General features: G+C 45.2%; 1 protein-coding gene across 5 annotated transcripts in view; it reads right to left on the minus strand.

Annotated features, from left to right (window-relative positions):
• Positions 1–22,139, minus strand: part of PUF60 (poly(U) binding splicing factor 60) — a 54,875-nt gene that overhangs the window by 28,553 nt on the left and 4,183 nt on the right. Inside the window, exon 2 of one of the 5 annotated variants that reach the window (XM_073329751.1) lies at positions 15,221–15,326. The exons of the other annotated variants lie outside the window; for them this stretch is intronic. The gene's annotated coding sequence lies outside the window, so the exon portion shown is untranslated. The remainder of the gene's footprint in view (positions 1–15,220; positions 15,327–22,139) is intronic. 5 annotated transcript variants of the gene reach the window in all.

Genomic DNA, 22,139 nt, shown 5'->3' on the forward strand with positions numbered 1-22,139 from the left:
ATGCAAATTCATGCTCTGGGTGTCCCTAGACCGGGGGAGTTGGAGGGGGGGGTGGTAAACATTTTGCCAGAGGGTGACATTGGGAAATAGAAATGGCGGGCCATGAATGCTCACAAAATTGGGGTGGGGATGCGGGCTCAGGGGTAGGGATGAGGGATTTGGGGTACAGGAGAGTGCTCCGGGCTGGGATTGAGGGGTTTAGAGAGCGGGAGGGTGGTCAGGGCTACGGTGTGGGAAAAGACTCAGGGGTGCAGGCTCCAAGCGGTGCTTACCTCAAACGGCTCCCGGAAGCAGTGGCATGTCCCTTTTCCGGTTCCTATGCGGAGGCACAGTCAGGCGGCTCTGCACGCTGCCCCATCTGCAGGCACTGCCCCTGCAGCTCCCATTGGAGTGTGTAGGAGCCAGAGCAGGGCCATGCAGCGGCTTCCGGGAGCCGCGTGGTGCGGCTCCCGACCCAGCACCCCAGCCGGAGCGGGGCCGAGCTGCATGGTGCAGCTTGCGGGCCAGCTTAAAACAGCTCACGGGCCACAGTTTGCCCACCCCTACCCTAGACCTCCAATTCCCAGAAACGGGACTAGACAACAGAGGATGAACCTCTCAAAATTGTCCTGTTCAGTTCATTACCTCTGAAGCATTTGATACTGGCCACTGTCAGAGACAGAATACTGGACTAGATGGACCATTGGTCTCATTCAGTGTGGCCATTCTTATGAGACTGGGGCAACATTGTCAAAGATGGGAATTTATGCTTGCAGACAGAAAACCCTATACCATATATTTGAATGTTCAGAGGGACACATGCCACACAGGACTTATTCTATACCAGAAGCTCTACAAAGGCACCTTTTTACTTCTTTCACAGTCGAGAAGGAACCACCTTAACTTCTGCGGGCCTCTGTTCTCTGCATCCTCCAGAGTAAGAAATTAAACAGATGAACTCTATGATAAGCCTGCAGCACCAGTTCAATATGTCAGAAAGCAACACATCCCAAGCAACCTTTCACTATTTCACATTTGGGGACAATATATACCTTCAAGTCAACGGCACTGATATGGGTACCCGCATGGCCCCACAGTATGCCAACATTTTTATGGCTGACTTAGAACAACACTTCCTTAGCTCTCGTCCCCTAACGCTCCTACTCTACTTGCGCTACACTGATGACATCATCATCATCATCTGCACCCATGGAAAAGAAGCCCTTGAGGAATTCCACCATGATTTCAACAATTTCCATCCCACCATCAACCTCAGCCTAGACCAATCCACACAATCCTGGACACTACTGTGCTAATAAACGATGGTCACATAACCACCACCCTATACCGGAAACCTACTGACCGCTATACTTACCTACATGCCTCCAGCTTCCATCCAGGACACACCACATGATCCACTGTCTACAGCCAAGATCTAAGATACAACCACATTTGCTCCAATCCCTCAGACAGAGAGGAACACCTACAAGATCTCTATCAAGCATTCTTAAAACTACAATACCCACTACTGAAGTGAAAAAACAGATTGACAGAGTCAGAAGAGTACCCAGAAGTCACCTACTACAGGACAGGTCTAACAAAGAAAATTACAGAACGCCACTAGCCGTCACCTTCAGCCCCCAACTAAAACCTCTCCAGCACACCATCAAAGATCTTCAACCTATCCTGAAGGATGACCCATCACTCTCACAGATCTTGGGAGACAGACCAGTCCTTGCTTACAGACAGCCCTCCAACCTGAAGCAAATACTCTCCGGCAACCACGCAACAAAAACACTAATCCAGGAACCTATCCTTGCAACAAAGCCCAATGCCAACTCTGTCCACATATTTATTCAAGTGACACCATCATAGAACCTAATCACATTAGCCACATGATTTAATTGGGGATTGGTCCTGCTTTGAGCAGGGGGTTGGACTAGATGACCTCCTGAGGTCCCTTCCAACCCTGATATTCTATAATTCTATGATTCACGCCATCAGGGGCTCATTCACCTGCACATCTACCAATGTGATAGATGCCATCATGTGCCAGCAATGCCCCTCTGCTATGTACACTGGCCAAACCGGACAGTCTCTACGCAAAAGAATAAATGGACATAAATCTGACATCAGGAACCATAACATTCAAAAACCGGTAGGAGAACACTTCAACCTCTCTGGCCACTCAGTAAAAGACTTAAAGGTGGCAATTTTGCAACAGAAAAGCTTAAAAAACAGACTCCAATGAGAAACTGCTGAGCTTGAATTAATATGCAAACTAGATACCATTAACCTGGGTTTGAATAGAGACTGGGAGTGGCTGGGTCATTACACATATTGACTATTTCCCCATGTTAAGTATCCTCACACCTTCTCGTCAACTGTCTAGATGGGCCATCTTGATTATCAGTACAAAAGTTTTTTTCTCCTGCTGATAATAGCTCATCTTAACTAATTAGCCTCCTACAGTTTGTATGGAAACTTCCCCCTTCTCTGTATATGTGTGTGTATATACATTTTTCTTACTATATGTTCCATTCAGTGCATCCGATGAAGTGGGCTGTAGCCCATGAAAGCTTATGCTCAAATAAATTTGTTAGTCTCTAAGGTGCCGCAAGTACTCCTGTTCTTTTTGTGGATACAGACTAACATGACTGCTACTCTGAAACCTTTCACTAGAGTATTTCCTAGATTAAGGCATAAATCATTTGTAACCAGAAAAGTCACTTTTAAAATAGCAGGATGTATCAATCAAACTCAAAGGGAGAAAGCAGCATCTTCCGGAGAACTCTGCCTAAACAACTAAGAATCCTTCTCAGAGGGGAATGTGTGTCTTGGTCCTTCACAGTTGAATAAGAAACCAAAGGCTTATAAAAGATAATGGCAGTAAACGTTTTTAAAGAGTCCTCCTAATTAACTGCAGCAAACATGAGAGTCTCAGAGCATTCCATAACAGCCAGAAAAGGTCTGCATGCCAGGAAAGATGCACTGAAACAAGAGATATCACAGAGGCACCAACTGACAAAGAGGATAGAAAGAGGCAGATAATTATGTCCCACCCCAAAACCTCTCCCTTCTACAGCAACGAACAGAAAACAGTCTGTTGCTACTCTGCAGCAAGTAACTGAGAGTCTCTGTACTGGAGACAAGCACACTTCTACTGCATGCCACCAGCACTGAGGAATCTGATCCATTTCACACAGCCCTGAGCTGTACCTCATGACCCCTCCTCCCAAGTTCACTTTGCTGTAACCAAGGAAATTGCAAGCAAGACCCTGAAACAGACATGTTAATGAATCAATAGGAGGTTGTCTGCAGCCTTTGCTGTACCCATTGGTACAACTTGAACCACTGTCTAAACTTTATCTTGGTGCTACAGCTTTCACATTACAGAACTCCTCCATACTGGAGTTGTGACAGGCTGACAATATCCTGCAACATCCTGCACAAAGATTACGGAACTAAAATAAGCTTTACTGAAGTAAGTATTGAATTAGAGTTAATATCTGTGGGGTACATTGCATTAAAATTGCAGTTGGTATATGGCACTGTAACTTTTCTAGTAGTGAGGGGGATGCTAATGTACTTCCTCCATTATCAACATTTGAACACAATCCTCCTCTCCTCTTCCCCCCACAGGTACACATATACTAGTTCAAACTGGATTTCCAGAGACTGACAGACAAAGAAAGGATTTTTAGATAAATAACCTGGTTTTTAAACTGGCTCACGGCCTTCTTCCTGATCCAGCAAACGGACAGGATTTCTAGTCCACAGAAGGTTCCAATCCCTTGAAGGGTTGGAAAGGCTTGGACTACTGAGGCCCCGTAAGACCGTGTGCTTGTTCTGAGCTTAAGTTATGATGTAACTTGTAACCCTTGGGTGGAAGGTCTGAAGGACTGTTCCTGTCAGAATCCATGTTAGAGTGGGGTGGACTCTGGTCAACTTACTACCATGCAAGTAGGTAGGTTCCTTTATTATTCTGAACAAGTTTTTTCTGTAATGCTTTTTTACTGTAAGAATAGAGTAGGCTCACATAGGAAGTGCTGTGTGGTAATGTTATAATTGCAGCAATGACACCTGTTCTTGTCCCTGGAGAGAAAGCGGACAGGCCTGTTTAGGCAGACTGTCTTTGCTGGGAATAATAGTGAAGGCAGGGAACTGGACAGCCTGGAAATACCCCACTCAAAAGGGACACACACACGGGTCTCCACTCAAAAAGGCAACAGCTGGGGAGCTGAAGCCTGAGAGTGGATGCCCTTGCTGAACCTTTGAGGGGAAATACAGGTGCAGTTTCCCTGAACCGTGATAGGAGGTTTAACATCTGAACCATTTCAAGACATATTTGACTAAACACTGGTCACAACTTCTTAACCTAGACTAGGGGCTGCCACTCATCCTGACTCTGGTGGACTTGGCTTTCGCATACTTGCTTAGGCTGAATTTAGAACATTTTCATCACCAATCAATTTCCCTCTATGAATTGACTCACTGCGAACAGATCCTTTCATCTCCATGAGCTTCCCCCTTTCCTGAGGTTTCCTCAACCCAGCCCCCTCCCCTTGCTGTGGAATATCAAAATTCAATATAATCTTGCTAAACACATGGATTTAAGAGCATTTTGAAAATTAAAAGCTCATAGCTTGTGGTGTTGGCACGCATGCAATATATTGGGAACCCAGCGACCAAATGACCCCAGTTTTGCACAAATTCTACCTGTAGCCCTAATGTAGCACAGCAATATTTTGGTGATGGTGTAGTAACTGAATTTTCATTTTGACGGGGGTGAAAAAGGTTGCCAAAAATTCTGCTTTTTGGGTTAGTCTCATTTTCAAAGGTCTTGTAGTTTGTGCACTGCTTGATTTTTCTATAGCAGTTTGGGGGGGGGGGGGGGGGAAGAAGAGTAGAGGGTCATACATTTGGTTCCTCATTTAGTCAGAGTTGTTTCTTATCCGACTTTTCAAGTGCAAATAGCACCTGGCGGGGGAGGCTTGCTCCAGTTGAAGTGAGGGGCCTGGCTAGATATACAGCTCAGCCATAGTAAGCAACGAAGTACACAATCATTGAGTAAGATGCTGCCTGTACAATGTGTAGGCAGCAGCAAAGAGTGCCAAAGCTTCTGGGCCTGATGTTCGTGGAAATCCAGCATTTCCATTTTTCATCAAAATCAGCAAATTTGCAGGTGACACTAAGCTGGGGGGAGAGGTAGATAGGCTGTAGGGTAGGGATAGGGTCCAGAGTGACCTAGACAAATTGGAGGATTGGGCCAAAAGAAATCTGAGGAGATTCAACAAAGGCAAGTGCAGAGTCCTGCATTTAGGAAGGAAGAATCCCATGCACTGCAACAGGCTGGGGACTGACTGGCTAAGCGGCAGTTCTGCGGAAAAGGACCTGGGGGATTAGTGGACGAGATGCTGGATATGAGTCAGCAGTGTGCCCTTGTTGCCAAGAAGGCTAATGGCATATTGGGCTGTATTAGTAGGAGCATTGCCAGCAGATCGAGGAAAGTGATTATTCCCCTGTATTCGGCACCGGTGAGGCCACACCTGGAGTACTGTGTCCAGTTTTGGTCCCCCCATTACAGAAGGGATGTGGACAAATTGGAGAGAGTCCAGCAGAGGGCAACAAAAATGATTAGGGGGCTGGGGCACATGACTTACGAGGAGAGGCTGAGGGAACTGGGCTTGTTTAGTTTGCAGAAAAGAAGAGTGAGGGGGGATTTGACAGCAGCCTTCAACTACCTGAAGTGGGGTTCCAAAGAGGATGGAGCTCGGCTGTTCTCAGTGGTGGCAGAAGACAGAACAAGAAGCAATGGTTTCAAGTTGCAGTGGATGAGGTCTAGGTTGGATATTAGGAAACACTATTTTACTTGGAGGGTAGTGAAGCACTGGAATGGGTTACCTAGGGAGGTGGTGGAATCTCCATCCTTAGAGGTTTTTAAGGCCCAGCTTGACAAAGCCTTGGCTGGGATGATTTAGTTGGTGTTGGTCCTGCTTTGAGCAGAGAATTGGACTAGATGACCTCCTGAGGTCTCTTCCAACCCTAATATTCTATTATTCTAAACAGAACTATGCCCACTGTGATACCTAAAACATTCCCCAAAATTTTGCAGTTGGTCAGCTGCAGTTTTCAGAAGTTATTGTGTTATGTACGTGTAGACAAAGAAAAGCAGTGATTTGACTCTAAGGCCTCATTTCACTTGGTCAATAATTTGAGGCTTGCTATGACTATTTTAAAAGGGCAGGATGACTAAAAATGTTCTAGTATCTGACATTTCCTTCAGCCTTCTTTTTCCAAGGAACTACAATACTTTCTTTGTGTAGACTGGATGAATTATGGTGGAAAGTTTAAATATTTTCTGCAATTCTCATAACCCTATGTTACTGCTGATTGACAACATCTTGTCACCACATTAGTCAAAGTGGATCTTTCACCAGCTTTGGAATGGGGCTCTTTATTATGGGTGCCTTTCCTGATACTCAGCAACCTTTCTGATCAAAATATAATTGTGGTAGCCCATGCTGTGGAGAAAGACCACTGGTTCATTCTGTAATAGCTATAATTTTCTGAGGGACAACGGTATCATGCCCAAGTAAATTTCACTGTTGTCATCAGTCCAATCAGCTTTTCCTAGTATTGCCGTGAACCTGGGTAACTCATAAGGGAATGCCAGGGTAACATTTATCTGCAGCTTATCCCTTTAAGGACTGGAGCTATGCTGAAGAGGTCAAAAGGGATCACAGCTCTGGGGAACAGAGCATAGCTGCAGCAGCAGCACATAGTATGCTCCAGAAAGACGCACAGGCCCACTGTGGCTGAAAGAACTATGAAAGTGTTTGGGCTTTTTATTTTGTTAATTCTTTAATAAAATGCTCCTGTTTTAAGCCATCCCTGGTCTGGGGATGTCAGTTGGGCAAGCAGGCAGGAGAGGCTGAAGTACAAGAATCTAACCTCTTCAAGAGAGGCAAACCTACATAGAAGCTGCTAGAACAGCCATTCCAGAAAATGCTGCCACAAGGCAGTGCAAACAGAAGAGGGATTTTGTAAGAAAGTTTTCTCTGGTAACAGAGAAGGCAGACAGTAGAGGACAGAACTGAGTGATCAAGGGGTATAGCTGAATATCTTCAGTGCCTCATTTCCAAAAACTTTGGGGAATATAAGTGGAGAAGAATAGTTTGCAAACACTATGGCTGGCAGAGAGTTAAAGGACCTTCATTATGGAGATAGGGGGACTCTTATACCAGCTTAAGGATGAGCATTAGAGAAGTAAGTGATTCTCTGGACATTTCTGGGACAGATGGCAGTAAAAAGCCATTTTGCTTTAATCAAACATAAATCACATAAATAGTGAACAGCATGAAGAGTTAGCAGATCAGGGATTGTCTATACCAGCGGTTCTCAAACTTTAGCAACCCGAGGATCCCCCCGCTCAGCCTTGCCCCATCCTCTTCCATAAGGCCCTGCCCCGCCCACTCCATCCCCCCTCCCTCCCTTGCTCGCTATCCTGCACTTTCACTCACTTTCACCAGGCTGGGGCAGGGGGTTAAGGTACAGGAGGGGGTCAGGTGCAGGCTCAGGGAGGGCATTTTGGTGCAGGCTCTGGGCAGAGGTGCGGGGGGGGGGGGGCGCGCTTACCTTGAACAGCTCCCAAAAATGACCAGCACATCCCTCTGGCAGCGGCTCTTAGGTGGGGGGGGTGGGGGGGAGGAGTTGGCGCTCGGAGCAGAGGTAGCACGTGGAGACCCCCTCCTCCCCCAGGGGTTGCAGGGACGTGCTGGCTGCTTCCGGGAGCAGTGCAAAGCCAGGGCAGGTAGAAACCGTGTTCCCCAGAGTGCTGGGAGGGAGGGGGAGGAGTTTCTCAGCAGGGCTCTTGGACCCCCCCTGGAGTGCCCTTGGACCTCAGTGTCACTGACACCAGTGTCAACACTGGCTCTCCACTTGTGAGGTAACTCCCTCCTCTTCATGTGTCAGTATAATAATGCCTGCATCTGTAATTTTCACTCCATGCATCTGAAGAAGTAGGTTTTTTACCCACGAAAGCTTATGCCCAAATAAATCTGTTAGTCTTTACGGTGCCACCTTTCAGGCTCCTTGTTTTTGGGGATACAGACTAATACGGCTACCCCCGATACTCTATTGATCTAGTGCCGTCAACACTGGAGGTTAGAGTGCTTTAACTGCATCATTCAGAGGTGAAAATTTTTCACAGCCATGAGACACTTAGGATGTGTCTACGCTGCCACTTTCAGCACTTCGGGGTGGGTTTTTTTTAAAGTCACCAGGAGAGCTCTCCCCCCCCGTGATAAAGTGTAACTACACTGCCCAAGTCACAGCGCTGCCGGAGCCACACTCTAAGGTGGGCAGTGTAGACATACCCTTAGTTATGCCAACCTAAATTTCCTAGTGCAGACCAGACCTCAGTTAGAAAGATGTGTAGGGTGCAGTGTTGCCTTAAAAACTCAGGTCTTATATGACATGGAAGCACAGATCTGCATGGTCTTGACTCTGTGGATGGAAAATAACCCAACAATAATGGGGGACTTCAACAACCCACACAGTCACTTAGAACATGTCGCCTAAGGATAAGATGCAGAGATAAAATTTCTAGACACCATTAATGACTACTTCTTGGAGCAGCTAGTTCTGGAACCCCCAAGGGGAGAGAGAATTCTTGGTTTAGTCTTAACTGGCAAACAGGATCTGGTCCCAGAGGTGAATTTGGCTGATCCGCTGGATAAAAGTGACCGTAATGTATTTAAATTTAACATGATTGTAGGGGGAAAATATGAAAGAAACCCACCACAGTAGCATTTAACTTCAAAAGGGGAACTACACAAAAAGGAGGTGGCTAGTTAAACAGAAACTAAAAACAAACAGCAACAAGAATGAAATGCCTACAAGCTGCACGGAAACTTTTTAAAGACACCATAGTAGAGGCTCAAACTATATGTATACTCCAAATGAAAAAAATCAGTAAGAGGAGCAAAAAAATGCCACCCTGGCTAAACAACAGATTAAAAGAGGTGGTTAGAGACAGAAAGGCAGCTTTTAAAAATAGGAAGTCAAATCCTACTGAGAAAGATAGAATGGAACACAAACTCTGGCAAGTCACGTGTAAAAGTACACTTAGGCAGGCCAAAAAGGAATTTGAAGAGCCACTAACAAAAAATACAAAAACTAACAGCAATTTCTTAAAGAACATCAGATGCAGGAAGCCTGTCAATCAATGGAGCCACTGGACGATCCAGGTGCTAAAGGAGCACTGAAGGAAGACAAGATGGTTGCAGAGAAGCTAAATGAACTCTCTGTATTAGTCTTCACTGCAGAGGATGTGAGGGAATTTCCCACACCTCAGTAATTCTTTTTAGATGACAAATCTGAGGAACTATTCCAGCTTGAGGTATAAACAGAAGTAGTTTTGGAACAACTGATAAAATAAACAGTAATAAGTCACCAGGACCAGATGGGATTCATCCAGGAGTTCTGAAGGAATTCAAATACGAAATTGCAGAATTACTAACTGTGACATGGATAATGGACAACCGAATCTAGACAGCTTCACGATTGATGGAATCAAAAGCTTTAGTTAGGTCAATAATGACAAACAATGGCTTGTGTTCTTCTCTACACTTCTCCTGGATCTGTGGTGCATCAAAAATCATCGTCAGTGGTGAGGTCCCTTCCAACCCTGATATTCTGTGATCTCCCACTGAGCCGCCCACACACAGACTGGCCCACACAGAAACCTCTCACCCCACACTAAGCCCCTCCACACTTGGATCCTGCCGGGCTGAGTCTGCTCACCCACACCTGGCACAGAGGGGCATGGCCCTGGGGTGTTTCTGGGTCAGGGTCAGCCCCTGCACTGTGTCCGGATCAGGTGCAGTCTCACCGCCAAGTCCTTGTACCGGGGTAGGTGGGGGCTTCAGGGTGATCTCCCACCTCAATGCAGCCAGTGCCCTGTGCTCCCCACTGCCATGCTGAAGCCACATTTATTTATTGACAAATACAATTTGCAGAATTTTAAAATACTGTGCGCATAATTTTTTGGTGCAGAATTCCCTCAGGAGTAAGAGTTACAAAGGGATCTCACAAAGCTGGGTGACTGGGCAACAAAATGGCTGACAACATTCAATGTTGATAAATGTAAAGTAATGCAGATTGGAAAACATAATCCCAACTATACATACAAAACGATGGGTTTTAAATTAGCTGTTACCACTCAAGAAAGAGATCTTGGAGTCATCATGGATAGTTCCCCGAAAACATCCAGTCAGTGTGCAGGGACAGTCAAAAAAGTGAAAAGAGCATTAGGCACCATTAGGAAAGGGACAGATAATGAAAGAGAAAATATCCTATTGCCACTATAACAATCCCTGGTTCGCCCACAGCTTGGACACTGCGTGCAGTTCTGGTCACCCCATCTCAAAAAAGATATATTGGAATTGGGAGAAGTACAGAGAAGGGATACAAAATGATTGGGGGGATGGAACAGCTTCCATATGAGAAGAGATTAAAAAGACTGGAACGTTTCATCTTAGAAAAGAGACGACTAAGGGGTGATATGATAGAAGTCTATAAAATCATGAATAGCGCGGAGAAAGTGAGTAAGGAAGTGTTATTTACCCCTTCACATAACACAAGGGCCGGGGTCACCCAATGAAATTAATAGGCAGCTGGTTTAAAACGAACATAAGGAAGTACTTCACACAACGCAGAGTCAACCTGTGGAACCTATTGACAGGGGACGTAGTAAAGGCCAAAAGCACAACTGGGTTTTAGAATTACTTGAATAGAACTGGTCATCTGTTGGGGTGATCTTCCAAGAATCAGCCAGTCACTGAAGTAAGGATACAACCTGGATTCTGTGTCTCCTTAGAGGAGCTGCTATACCCACGCCAAGCATTGGATTAATCCCCTGGGTGCTGTAGAAAGACCAAACGGCAGGACCCTGTACTGGCAGGGGGCTGTTCCTACCAGGACTCTGAGGTATTTCCTGTGGGCTGGAAAGAGGAACATATGGAAATAGGCATTTTGGAGGTGAAGAGCTGCAAATCAGTCCTGAAGATCTAACTTAGGGAATTAGAGAGGCCAGAATCACTCTCCTGAACTGAAAAAGCAGCAGAAGATGTAAATGATGCTGGATATGAATAAAAACAGTCAAATCCCTTAGCAGGGACCTGGGTACCTCCTATCAGTTCTTTTTGACATGGCCACAACTGATCATAGAATCATAGACTTTAAGGTCAGAAGGGACCATTATGATCTTCTAGTCTGACCTCCTGCACAACGCAGGCCATGGAATCTCACCCACCAACTCCTGTAACAAACCCCTAACTTATGTCTGAGCTACTGAAGTCCTCAAATCGTGGTTTAAAGACTTTGAGGTGCAGAGAATCCTCCAGCAAGTGATCATGCTGCAGAGGAAGGTGAAAAACCCCCAGGGCCTCTGCCAATCTGCTCTCGGGGAAAATTCCTTCCTGATCCCAAATATGGCGATCAGCTAAACCCGGAGCATGTGGGCAAGACTCACCAGCCAGACACCCAGGAAAGAATTCTCTATAGTAACTCCAATCCCACCCCATCTAACATCCCATCACAGGCCATTGGGCATATCTACCGCTAATAGTCGAAGATCAATTAATTGCCAAAATTAGGCTATCCCATCATACCATCTCTTCCATAAACTTATCAAGCTTACTCTTGAAGCCAGACACATCTGATACAGGTATGGGCCACATTTTTTGCATGCTCCACTAGACATTTATTAATGAGCCCGGTGAGCCGCCCTGGTAAAGAAGGATATAGAATAGCCAAGAGTTTGTACTGCTTTTCTTGGACTACTTCCAAGGATATAGCCAAAGTTTCCATCATGCTCTTCATCAAGTCCTAGAATACCTTGAAATTCAACAACTGAGACAGACGTGGATGGATTCACTGCCTCATTTGGCGACGATGCGGAGATTGCAGCAGGGATCAGTTGCTCTCTCTCTAGCAGCTGATGTTCTTCCTCACTCTCCTCCTCCTGCCTCACACATCTGCGGCTGTACCCAACTGTCTTGCCTGAGATAATGGTCTCTTTGTGGATGGCTGTAAATTCTAGAGTATCCAGTAAGGCCACAGATGGTGTAGGAAAGGGTCTTGAGATGAAGGACATATGAGGGGGTACCAGGTAGGATCTCTATGAGCCACAGGTATCTTTCTTCTATCCCTCAAAGACTCTTTCTTAAGAGTCCGTCCCTAAGTCCCAAAGTGGTACCTGGTACCTCAGCAGAGGAGGAAAAGGACTACAACTCCTCCAAGGGAAGGGCTGTTCTGTGAGGTATGCCCTGCTTCAGTAAAGGAGACGTCAGTAAAGGGATACCCCTTTAACTTGACACATCAGTGACTCCAAAAGGCTGGTGGCTTGGATAGGACCACCCTAAGTGTTTCAAGAAAAGATGACTGACTCTGGTATTGAGTCCACCAAATAGTCCCTTGATGGCGGGAAGGGAGGGAGGGGTGGGAAGAGGGTGTCCTAGGCTAACAAATTATTTAATGAAGAAAATATATAAATAAAACTAAATAGATTTTCCCCAATAGTCATAAAAGGAGAAAAACTATCCTAACTGCACTCCCAAAATAACACATACAAAGCTAAGGAAAACTGTACCATTAGTGGAGAAAGCCGACACTGCAGGGTTTTTGTCTCAGTGGCACAGGCAGTAAGAAGGAACTGAGAAACAATTAGACACACTCTGCTCTTTATGCCCTCAGGTGTGTGAAAGAAAGGAGGGGGGCTCCAAGGGCACCTCAGACACAGGCCAAAATAGACACCTGTCACCAAAAGAAATTGATCTTATGCACGTAGGGCGCATGCACACCAAGAGTGGAATCCATATGGTCAATCAAATACTTCTGCCATTTCCTTAACAGCAGCAATTTTACTATCCCGATCTCGTAGCAGACTTACAGCATTGCTAGGATGTCTTTTGTTTGGGGTATATATATTCATATGAACTTACCCAGTTTTCCATTTGTGATTAGCGGGGATATTGTCCCTTTCCATTAATGCTGCTTTCACTTTCCCTCTTAACCAGATCATTTTAAAATGAAGTCCTCTTTTGTGATTGCGGAACTGTAGTATTTGGGCATCTAGTAAAATTGTCTTTAAAAACTCCCAATTATAATTGATCTTTTAAAATTTTTTCCTCTCACTCAGTTTTGCTTGGTGACAGGTTTCAGAGTGGCAGCCGTGTTAGTCAGTATCAGCAAAAAGAACGAGTAATTGTGGCAACTTAGAGACTAACAAATTTATTTGAGCATAAGCTTTCGTGGGCTAAAACCCACTTCATCAGATGCACAAAAGCTTATGCTCAAATAAGTTTTAGTCTCTTAGGTGCCACAAGTACTCCTCATTCAGTTTTGCTTGTGATTGTTTTCCTCTTAAGCTTCAAAACCCTTTTAAAGCCAAGTATAAATAATTATTGTTTGGGACTATATTCTGTTTGCGCATAACAAATATAATTCATTGACAGCATCCATGTAATATCAGAAAACAGAAATCTCAGTCTCATGATCATGTCAGAATTATGCTTTCTAGAATATCCTCAAGTGAATGTCGAAGTGCCAGAAGGATTCAGAACAAAATGGAAGGAAGAAACAGCTTTTAAAGTGTTCAACTAAAACTTATTTTGTGTAGAATGCTACCCACAACTTAGTTACAAGGTGGGATTCAGCAGATCAGCACGGGATTAACTAAGTTTTCACATTAATTTAAAGGTGAACTGCAAAGCTATTATTCATAAAAATAATAGTGAGCACTTATCTAGCTTTGTACAGCTTCAAAACACCTTACATTGTTAATGTGTTAAAACTTTCAACCTCCAAAGTAAACCCAAATTATCCAGTTTTCTTTTCTTTTTTGGGGGGGGGAGAGGTGGGGGGCGAGGAGGGGGCCAAGAACCAAAGCTCAGAGTAAAGTGACCTGCCAAAGGCCATGCAGCAAATCAGTGTCAGAGCAGACACAAACTCAGGAGTTCCTGGTTCCCAGCCCTATACTAGTTCCACCTTCCTCTAAAGAGAGATCGAAAAAATGTCAAACATACAACACTGCTGCAGCTAACAGAAATACTCTGTACACAGGCACTTACAAGAAAACGTGCTTCATATGGGAACATCAAGGGCCCTGTGTGAGAACGCTAATGGCTTTTGGCCAAGTGACTTTGTTCAGGAAAACCTAGTTTTTTCTTCTCCTCTTCTTCTCCTGCAGACTGTGGAGGGTGCACTGGGTCTAGTACTTCCCTATCTCCTGGCAGAGCACAAAAGGAGTATTATCTCTTACCAAGTCCTCAGTGATAAGATAATCCAATTGGTTAAGAATGACAAGGTAACAATTACCCCTGAAAAAAGAAAAGGAGTACTTGTGGCACCTTAGAGACTAACCAATTTATTTGAGCATAAGCTTTCGTGAGCTACAGCTCACTTCATCGGATGCATACTGTGGAAACTGTAGAAGATCTTTTTATATGCACACAAAGCATGAAAAAATACCTCCTCCCACCCCACTCTCCTGCTGGTAATAGCTTATCTAAAGTGATCACTCTCCTTACAATGTGTATGATAATCAAGGTGGGCCATTTCCAGCACAAATCCAGGGTTTAACAAGAACGTCTGGGGGGGCGGGGGGGAAAGGGGAAATAGGTTACCTTGCATAATGACTTAGTCACTCCCAGTCTCTATTCAAGCCTAAGTTAATTGTATCCAATTTGCAAATGAATTCCAATTCAACAGTCTCTCCCTGGAGTCTGGATTTGAAGTTTTTTTGTTGTAATATAGCAACTTTCATGTCTGTAATCGCGTGACCAGAGAGATTGAAGTGTTCTCCGACTGGTTTATGAATGTTATAACTCTTGACATTCTTCTATAATTCTTCTACACTTTCCACAGTATGCATCCGATGAAGTGAGCTGTAGCTCACGAAAGCTTATGCTCAAATAAATTGGTTAGTCTCTAAGATGCCACAAGTACTCCTTTTCTTTTTGCAAATACAGACTAACACGGCTGTTACTCTGAAACCTATAATTACCCCTGAAAGGCAGCTAGTCCCTATTTCTATTATGGCTATGATGGAATCTGGCCTAGTTAACACACCAGGAAAAGGTTGGAAGAGGAGGAGAGAAATGGAAGGAAGAGGGAAAAAACAGGAACGGGAGGCGGATAACTGTCTTTATAAAAGTAATAAATAGAAACTGGATACCTGTTGCTATGAACACTGCTTCTGTAAGGTGGTCAGCCTTTTACGGTGGTTTGAACTCCAAGAGTTCAGGCACACTTGTTGCAAAATTATATGGATGGGAATTTCTCTAAAGTATAAAAACACACAAGAGAAAAAAGAAAAATACAGAATCTAGTTCATTTTAGGAAATGTGAGTGACAAACAAAAATACAAAGATTAAAAAGACTTGAAGAAACAAGCAGAATGAAGCTGTAAATAAACAAGCACTCTCCCGTACACACATTTTAACTGGCTACAGCAGAAGGAAGGGGTGAGGGTGGAATGTCACACTCCCTCTCCTGCATCAAGGCTTGGGAACCTGTTATTAACACATGCTGGAGTACCACAGCCCAGTATAGAGTTAACAGAATGCCTTGTGGGAGGTGCCATCATTTTCATCTCTTTTTTTTTTTTAAAAGGACTCCTACAGCTCTCTCTCTGAATAACTCCCTGGCTGTAGTTTCTATCACCGGAAATAAGGCACAAGTCTGGAAATAATGCATAAATTTTTAACAGAGGGTAATTAACTATTGGAACTATTTACCAAGGGTCATGGTGGATTCTCCTTCACAGCCAATTCTTAAATCAAACACTGGATGTTTATCTAAGGCTAGTCTACACTCACATATGTAGAGCGCTGGGAGTTAAATCAGCCCTGAGAGACAGCAGCAGAGAAAGCGCTGCTGCCGTGTGTTCACATTGTTAGCTATAAGTGCAGTGGTGTGGCCACATTAGCAGCTCTTGCAACGCCACAGAGAGAAGTGCATTGTGATAGCTGTCCCAGTGTGCAAGTGGCTGCAGCATGCTTTGGAAAGGGTTTGCAATGCCTAATGAGGCAGGCCCAGCATCACATGATGCAGGTTTCCCAATCCCATTGTTCCAGGGCATCCAACTAGATTGCCAGCTGCTTTTCAAATGGGGGGGATGGAGTGTGTCAGGGAGTGTGTTGTGTGTATGTGGGGGGAGGCAACAGTGTGTTTTGGGGGGCTGAGAGTGCATCAGCATGCGGTCTTGTAAGTTCAGACAGCAGCAGGGGAAACCACAGGTTTCAGAGTAGCAGCTGTGTTAGTCTGTATCCGCAAAAAGAAAAGGAGCACTCCTTTTTTAGGGGAAACCACATCAGACCCCACCCCCCGTGCCCCTCTCTCTCACACACAAATACCCGCGGGCCCTGCCTCTGCAGCAGGAGCATTCCACAGTAATGGTTTGCTTTGTGTCCCGGAGCAGAGAAGCATGCCAGCTGTCAGAAAACAGAGCTTTGAAAGGGGATATCCGCATGCCTGCAGCTGAGTTCAAAACAACGAGAGTAGCCATTTGACTTCAAGGGATTATGGGATGTTTCCGGAGGCCAATCACAGCACAGTAATGCAACACCTCGTCCACACTGACACCCCAGCACTCCAGGCGGGTGCAGAAAGCTCTATGCTTCTCGTGGAGGTGGATTACCAGGGGTGCTCCAGCTGTGGAGTCCAGGCGCTCTAAGTGCCTTGCCAGTGTGAACACCTCAGGAATTAGGGCACCCGGGACTGATTTAATGCGCTCTAACTTGCAAGTGTAGACAAGGCCTAAGAGATGTGCTCTAGGAACATTTTCAGGGAAGTTCTATGGCCTGTGTTTTACAGGAGGTCAGAGCAGATGATCAGAATGGTTCCTTCTGGCCTTGGAATCTATGAATCTATGTCACCGAGCTGAGTTACATCAGGACACTTGCTCTCTTTACATATATCAAGAGGCCTGGCATTGACAAGTGCAGATTTTACAACACACTTTGTACGGTTCATAGAAAATTAGAAATAATTCTAGCAGAGAAACATCATCATTAGCAACACCACATCCCTCATAACCTGACAGTGTCGGTCCCGCCTTGCCCACACAGCTCAGTATCCCTCAGGAAATTATTGCAAGGAAGGGAAGATCCATTTCACCCAGTGAATGCAGGTGGGTTGCAACAAGCTGCAAAAATCTCTCACACAGATTGCTAGTCATTTTTCACTTACAGAAAACTCCCATTTATATGTTTAAAAAAACCTAATGAATTTAAACCTACTAGCCTCCCACAGCATAGAATCTGCGTTCCCAGTTTCAGCACAGAATTTTGATCCAGAATTTAAAAGCCCCTGGAAATAGAAATTCTACCCAAAAATTCTCACACGTGAAAGACGTTCATTATACTTTTAATGGGTGTACTGAATACAAAACTCCTGTTAACTGGAGAGTAGATCCTCATAGAAATTACCTATGTTATATTGCTGCTATTATTCTCCCCAACTAAGATGATAGTCACACGGTTATCTTTTGGAAATATTTGGATACTATAGTGATAGGCACCAACTCTTTAGATGGAATTTCATTGCTGGGGGTACTGTGCTGTTGGAGTAAGACGTAAGACAGCTTTGAGCAGGTAAGGTCTTTAGAAATAGAATATACTTTTCCTCAAGAGTCAGGGTGTTAATCCTAGCATTCTAATGAAGCTCTTGTGCTTCCCTAGATTTCACCAGCACTACTGAGTAGAAAAGCTGTTCTTAACAATCCTTCACAAAAGTCTACTGTGTAGTGATACTGGCAGGAATGGACAACGGTACTCCAGCTAGTAGAAGCCAGCAACTTCCCAGCTCTAATCTATACTCCAGCCACTCAAGCCCTGTGCTGACAAGTGTGACAGATTGGTGGTGGTCTGTGTCAAACTGTGAACTCCATTTTGTGACTGTAACCGCCATATCAGGTTAAGATGTTCAGGTGATGTTGAACACCAGTCTAATCTTTGAGGGTGCCCTACTCTAGACACCAGGGCCTGGTCTACACTACAAATTTAGGTCAATGTAAGTCATTTTTGACTCAAAGACTTCATATCTGGTCCTGCTTTGAGCAGGCGATCGGACTAGATGACCTCCTGAGGTCTCTTCCAACCCTAATCTTCTATGATTCCATGATCTTTCGTTGACCTATTTGTGCATCTCTATATTCAAATTTCTCTAGCTGATGTAAGCACCCCATTACTGTGACAGAGTAAGACCATCACGCTACAAGGCATGGAGACATGGTCAACCTACTGAGGTTGATGTTGTGCAAATAGAGGCACTTTGTGACCCCTGTTGACCCTAGTAGTCCTCCAGCAGTTGTCCCACAATGCCCCAGTTCCTGTGACAGTGACCACTATGATCACAATTGTAAACTCCTTTGCCCAAAGGTCACAAAGACCGGAAGCTGCTGCCACCCCCCTTAAAACCTCCTGCTTATTTCTGAAATGCCTTTTTCTGATTGCCCTCCTCAGCAAGCACACCTAGCTTGCCCTGATGGTGTTCAACTGCCCAACCAACCATTCTGGCTCTGTGCACTTGACACGCTCCTGCCTGGAGTAAAAAGGCGGTATTGGATCTCCTGGATCTGTGGGGAGAAGAGCTGTGCAAGCACAGTTAAAAATCAGCTGCAGAAACATGGACATGTACAAAAAGATTGCATGGGGGATGCAAGCAAAAGGGTGAAACTTGGATCAGCAACAGCCATTGGCCATTATCTTTGAAAACTCGTGGTGATCGGAGGTGGTCCCGGACTATCGGAAAAAGGCAAATATAGTGCACCCCCAATCTTTAAAAAAGGGAAGAAGGAGAATCCGGGGAACTACAGACCGGTCAGCCTCACCTCAGTCCCCGGAAAAATCATGGAGTAGGTCCTCAAGGAATCTATTTTGAAGCACTTGGAGGAGAGGAAGGTGATCAGGAACAGCCAGCATGGATTTACCAAGGGCAAGTCATGCCTGACCAACCTGATTGCCTTTTATGATGAGATAACTGGCTCTGTGGATATGGAGAAAGTGGAGGATGTGATATATCTGGACATAAGCAGTGCTTTTGATACGATCTCCTACAGTATTCTTGCCAGCAAGCTAAAGAAGTATGAGCTAGATGAATGGACTATAAGGTGGATAGAAAGCTGGCTAGATGGCTGGGCTCAATGAGTAGTGATCAACAGCTCAATGTCTAGCTGGCAGCTGGTATCAAGCGGCGTGCCCCAGGGGTCGGTCCTAGGGCCGGTTTTGTTCAACATCTTCATTAATGATCTGGATGATGGGATAGATTGCACCCTCAGCAAGTTCACGGATTACACTAAGCTGGAGAAACACGTAGATAGGCTGGAGGGAATAGGGTACAGAGTGACCTAGACAAATTAGAGGACTGGCCCAGAAGAAATCTGATGAGGTTCAACAAGGACAAGTGCGGAGTCCTGCACTTAGTACGGAAGAATCCCATGCACTGCTACAGGCTGGGGACCGACTGGCTAAGAGGCAGTTCTGCAGAAAAGGACCTGGGGAATCACAGTGGATGAGAAGCTGGATATGAGTCAACAGTGTGCCCTTGTTGCCAAGAAGGCTAATGGCATATCAGGTTGCATTAGAAGGAACATTGCCAGCAGATTGAGGGAAGTGACTATTCCCCTCTATTCGGAACTGGTAAGGCCACATCTGGAGTATTACGTCCAGTTTCGGGCCCCCCACTACAGAAGGGATGTGGACAAATTGGAGAGAGTCCAGCAGAGGGCAACAAAAATGATTAGGGGGCTGGGGCACATGACTTAAGAGGAGAGGCTGAGGGAACTGGGCTTGTTTAGTTTGCAGAAAAGAAGAGTGAGGGGGGGATTTGACAGCAGCCTTCAACTACCCGAAGGGGGGTTCCAAAAAGGATGGATCTAGACTGTTCTCAGTGGCGGCAGATGACAGAACAAGGAGCAATGGTCTCAAGTTGCAGCGGAGGTGGTTTAGGTTGGATATCAGGTAACACTATTTCACTAGGAGGGTGGTGAAGCACTGGAATGCGTTACCTAGGGAGGTGGTGGAATCTCCTTCCTTACAGATTTTTAAGGTCCAGCTTGACAAAGCCCTGGCTGGGATGATTTAGTTGGTGTTGGTCTTGCTTTGAGCAGGGGGTTGGACTAGATGACCTCCTGAGGTCTCTTCCAACCCTAATCGTCTATGAAAACAAAGGACCTGTGCCAGACATAGCACAAGGCTGTGGAGGCAAACAATCTGATGCTGAGCTGCAGACTGCTTCTTTTGCAAGGAGCTGCATGCTGTATTTGACAGGGACCCAACCAGCACTTTGGAACCACCATGGATGTCTCAGAGGAGCCCAAGACAGAGACCCTTTCATGAACAGGGAGGAAGAGGGGGGGAATATACAGCATAGGGTCCAGCTATGCCACAAGCCAGGACCGGTTCAGCACTCCACCAGTCTTACTAGTCCTACCAGCCAAGCACAGATGAGCCTGGTGAAGGTGTATGTGTGTGAAACAGCATCTATTAGGAATAAACATTTTTAAATCAGAAGGGCCAGATAACTTGCACCAAGAATACTAAGAGAGTTGGATGAGGAGATCTCTGGCCAGCTATTAATTTTCAAACAAATCCTGGCACACCAGGGAAATTCCAGAAGAACAGAAGAGTGCTAATGTTGCACCAACACTCAAAAAGGGCCAGCGGGGTGACCCAGGCTGGGCTGCTAACCTGACATCAATCCACAGCAAAACAATGGAAATGCTAATGTGGGATTCAATCAATAAAGAATATTTTCATCTCTTTGCTCTTTGAACTCTCACAGGGCCAGGGACACTAAACTAAAGCAGAGGACCCCAGGGTCAACCTGGGTCCTCCCTGAAAGACATTTTGTATGGACAGAGATAACTACATCTCTGTCAGATTTAGGAACCATAGATGGTAATTCATTTGTGTGCATGTTTGCTTGTTTTAACTTGTAAACTACTTTCTCTTAGACTTTGTCTACACTAGGCTTTTTCTACACTACACTGTGAAAAAACATCCCCCTGACTGCCGTAAGTTCCACCGACAAAAGCGCCGGTGTGGACAACGCTATGTCGGTGGGAGATGCTGTCCTGCCAACATAGCTACTGCCATTCATTGGGGGTAGTTTAATTGTGCAGGTGGGAGAGCTCTCTCCCGTTGGTATAGAGCTGCACGGGAGACCTTACAGCAGTGCGGTTGCTGAGATACAGCTGTGCCACTGTAAAGTCTGTAGTGTAGACCTAGCCTGTGTTGGCATAATTAAATCACCCCCAACGAGCGAGAGTGTCTCCTGCCAACAGAGCACTGTCCACGCTCGCACTTATGGTGGTGAAACTTATGTCGGTCGGGGGGGGGGTGTTTTCTTTCACACCCCGGACCAACAAAAGTTTTACTGACCAAAAGTGCTAGCGTAGACATAGCCTTTGTTAATAAACTTTATCTAGTTTATTACAGGATTGGCTACAGACGTTATCTTTAGTGTAAGTTCTAGGGTATGTGACTGGTCTCTTTGTACTGGAACCAACCTGCATGTTTTGGCATAAATGACCATCTATCACTAAGCCCAGCTTGCCTGGGTGACAAAATAGACTGGAGAGCATAAGGGGACCATTTGTGACTCCATGATGAGACCAATATCGTGATCCAGAAGTTCACACTTGTTACTGAGTTGGTGAAATCAACCTATAAAACATACCACCAGCTTGGAATGTCTGTCTTGTTCTACCCTGTGGTAAGCACTCATGGTCATGAGCCACTCCAAATGGTGTAACAATCAGGTTCCCCTCTTGGTCCAAAATACAGCCTAAGTGCTCACCTTTGAGGCACACAATTACTAAATGAGACTTCTGCAAAGGAAGAGGTTTGACTGGAGTGAGCTCTGTGTGGGGATGAGTTTTGTTGGCAGTTATGAGGTTAGCTGCTAGTTATTAATTTTGTTTTTGTAATTTATGTCAAGGTTGCCATTTGTTGACCCAAAAAGTAGTGCTTTGAAAGCAAAGAACAATTACTATCAAACATATGAGCAGAAGAATGGCCATACTAGGTCAGACCAAAGGTCCATCCAGCCCAGTATCCTGTCTGCCAACAGTGGCCAATGCCAGGTGCCCC

This window comes from Lepidochelys kempii, chromosome 2 (genome assembly GCF_965140265.1).
Source record: "Lepidochelys kempii isolate rLepKem1 chromosome 2, rLepKem1.hap2, whole genome shotgun sequence".
In the NCBI taxonomy this organism is placed as follows: Eukaryota; Metazoa; Chordata; order Testudines; family Cheloniidae; genus Lepidochelys; species Lepidochelys kempii.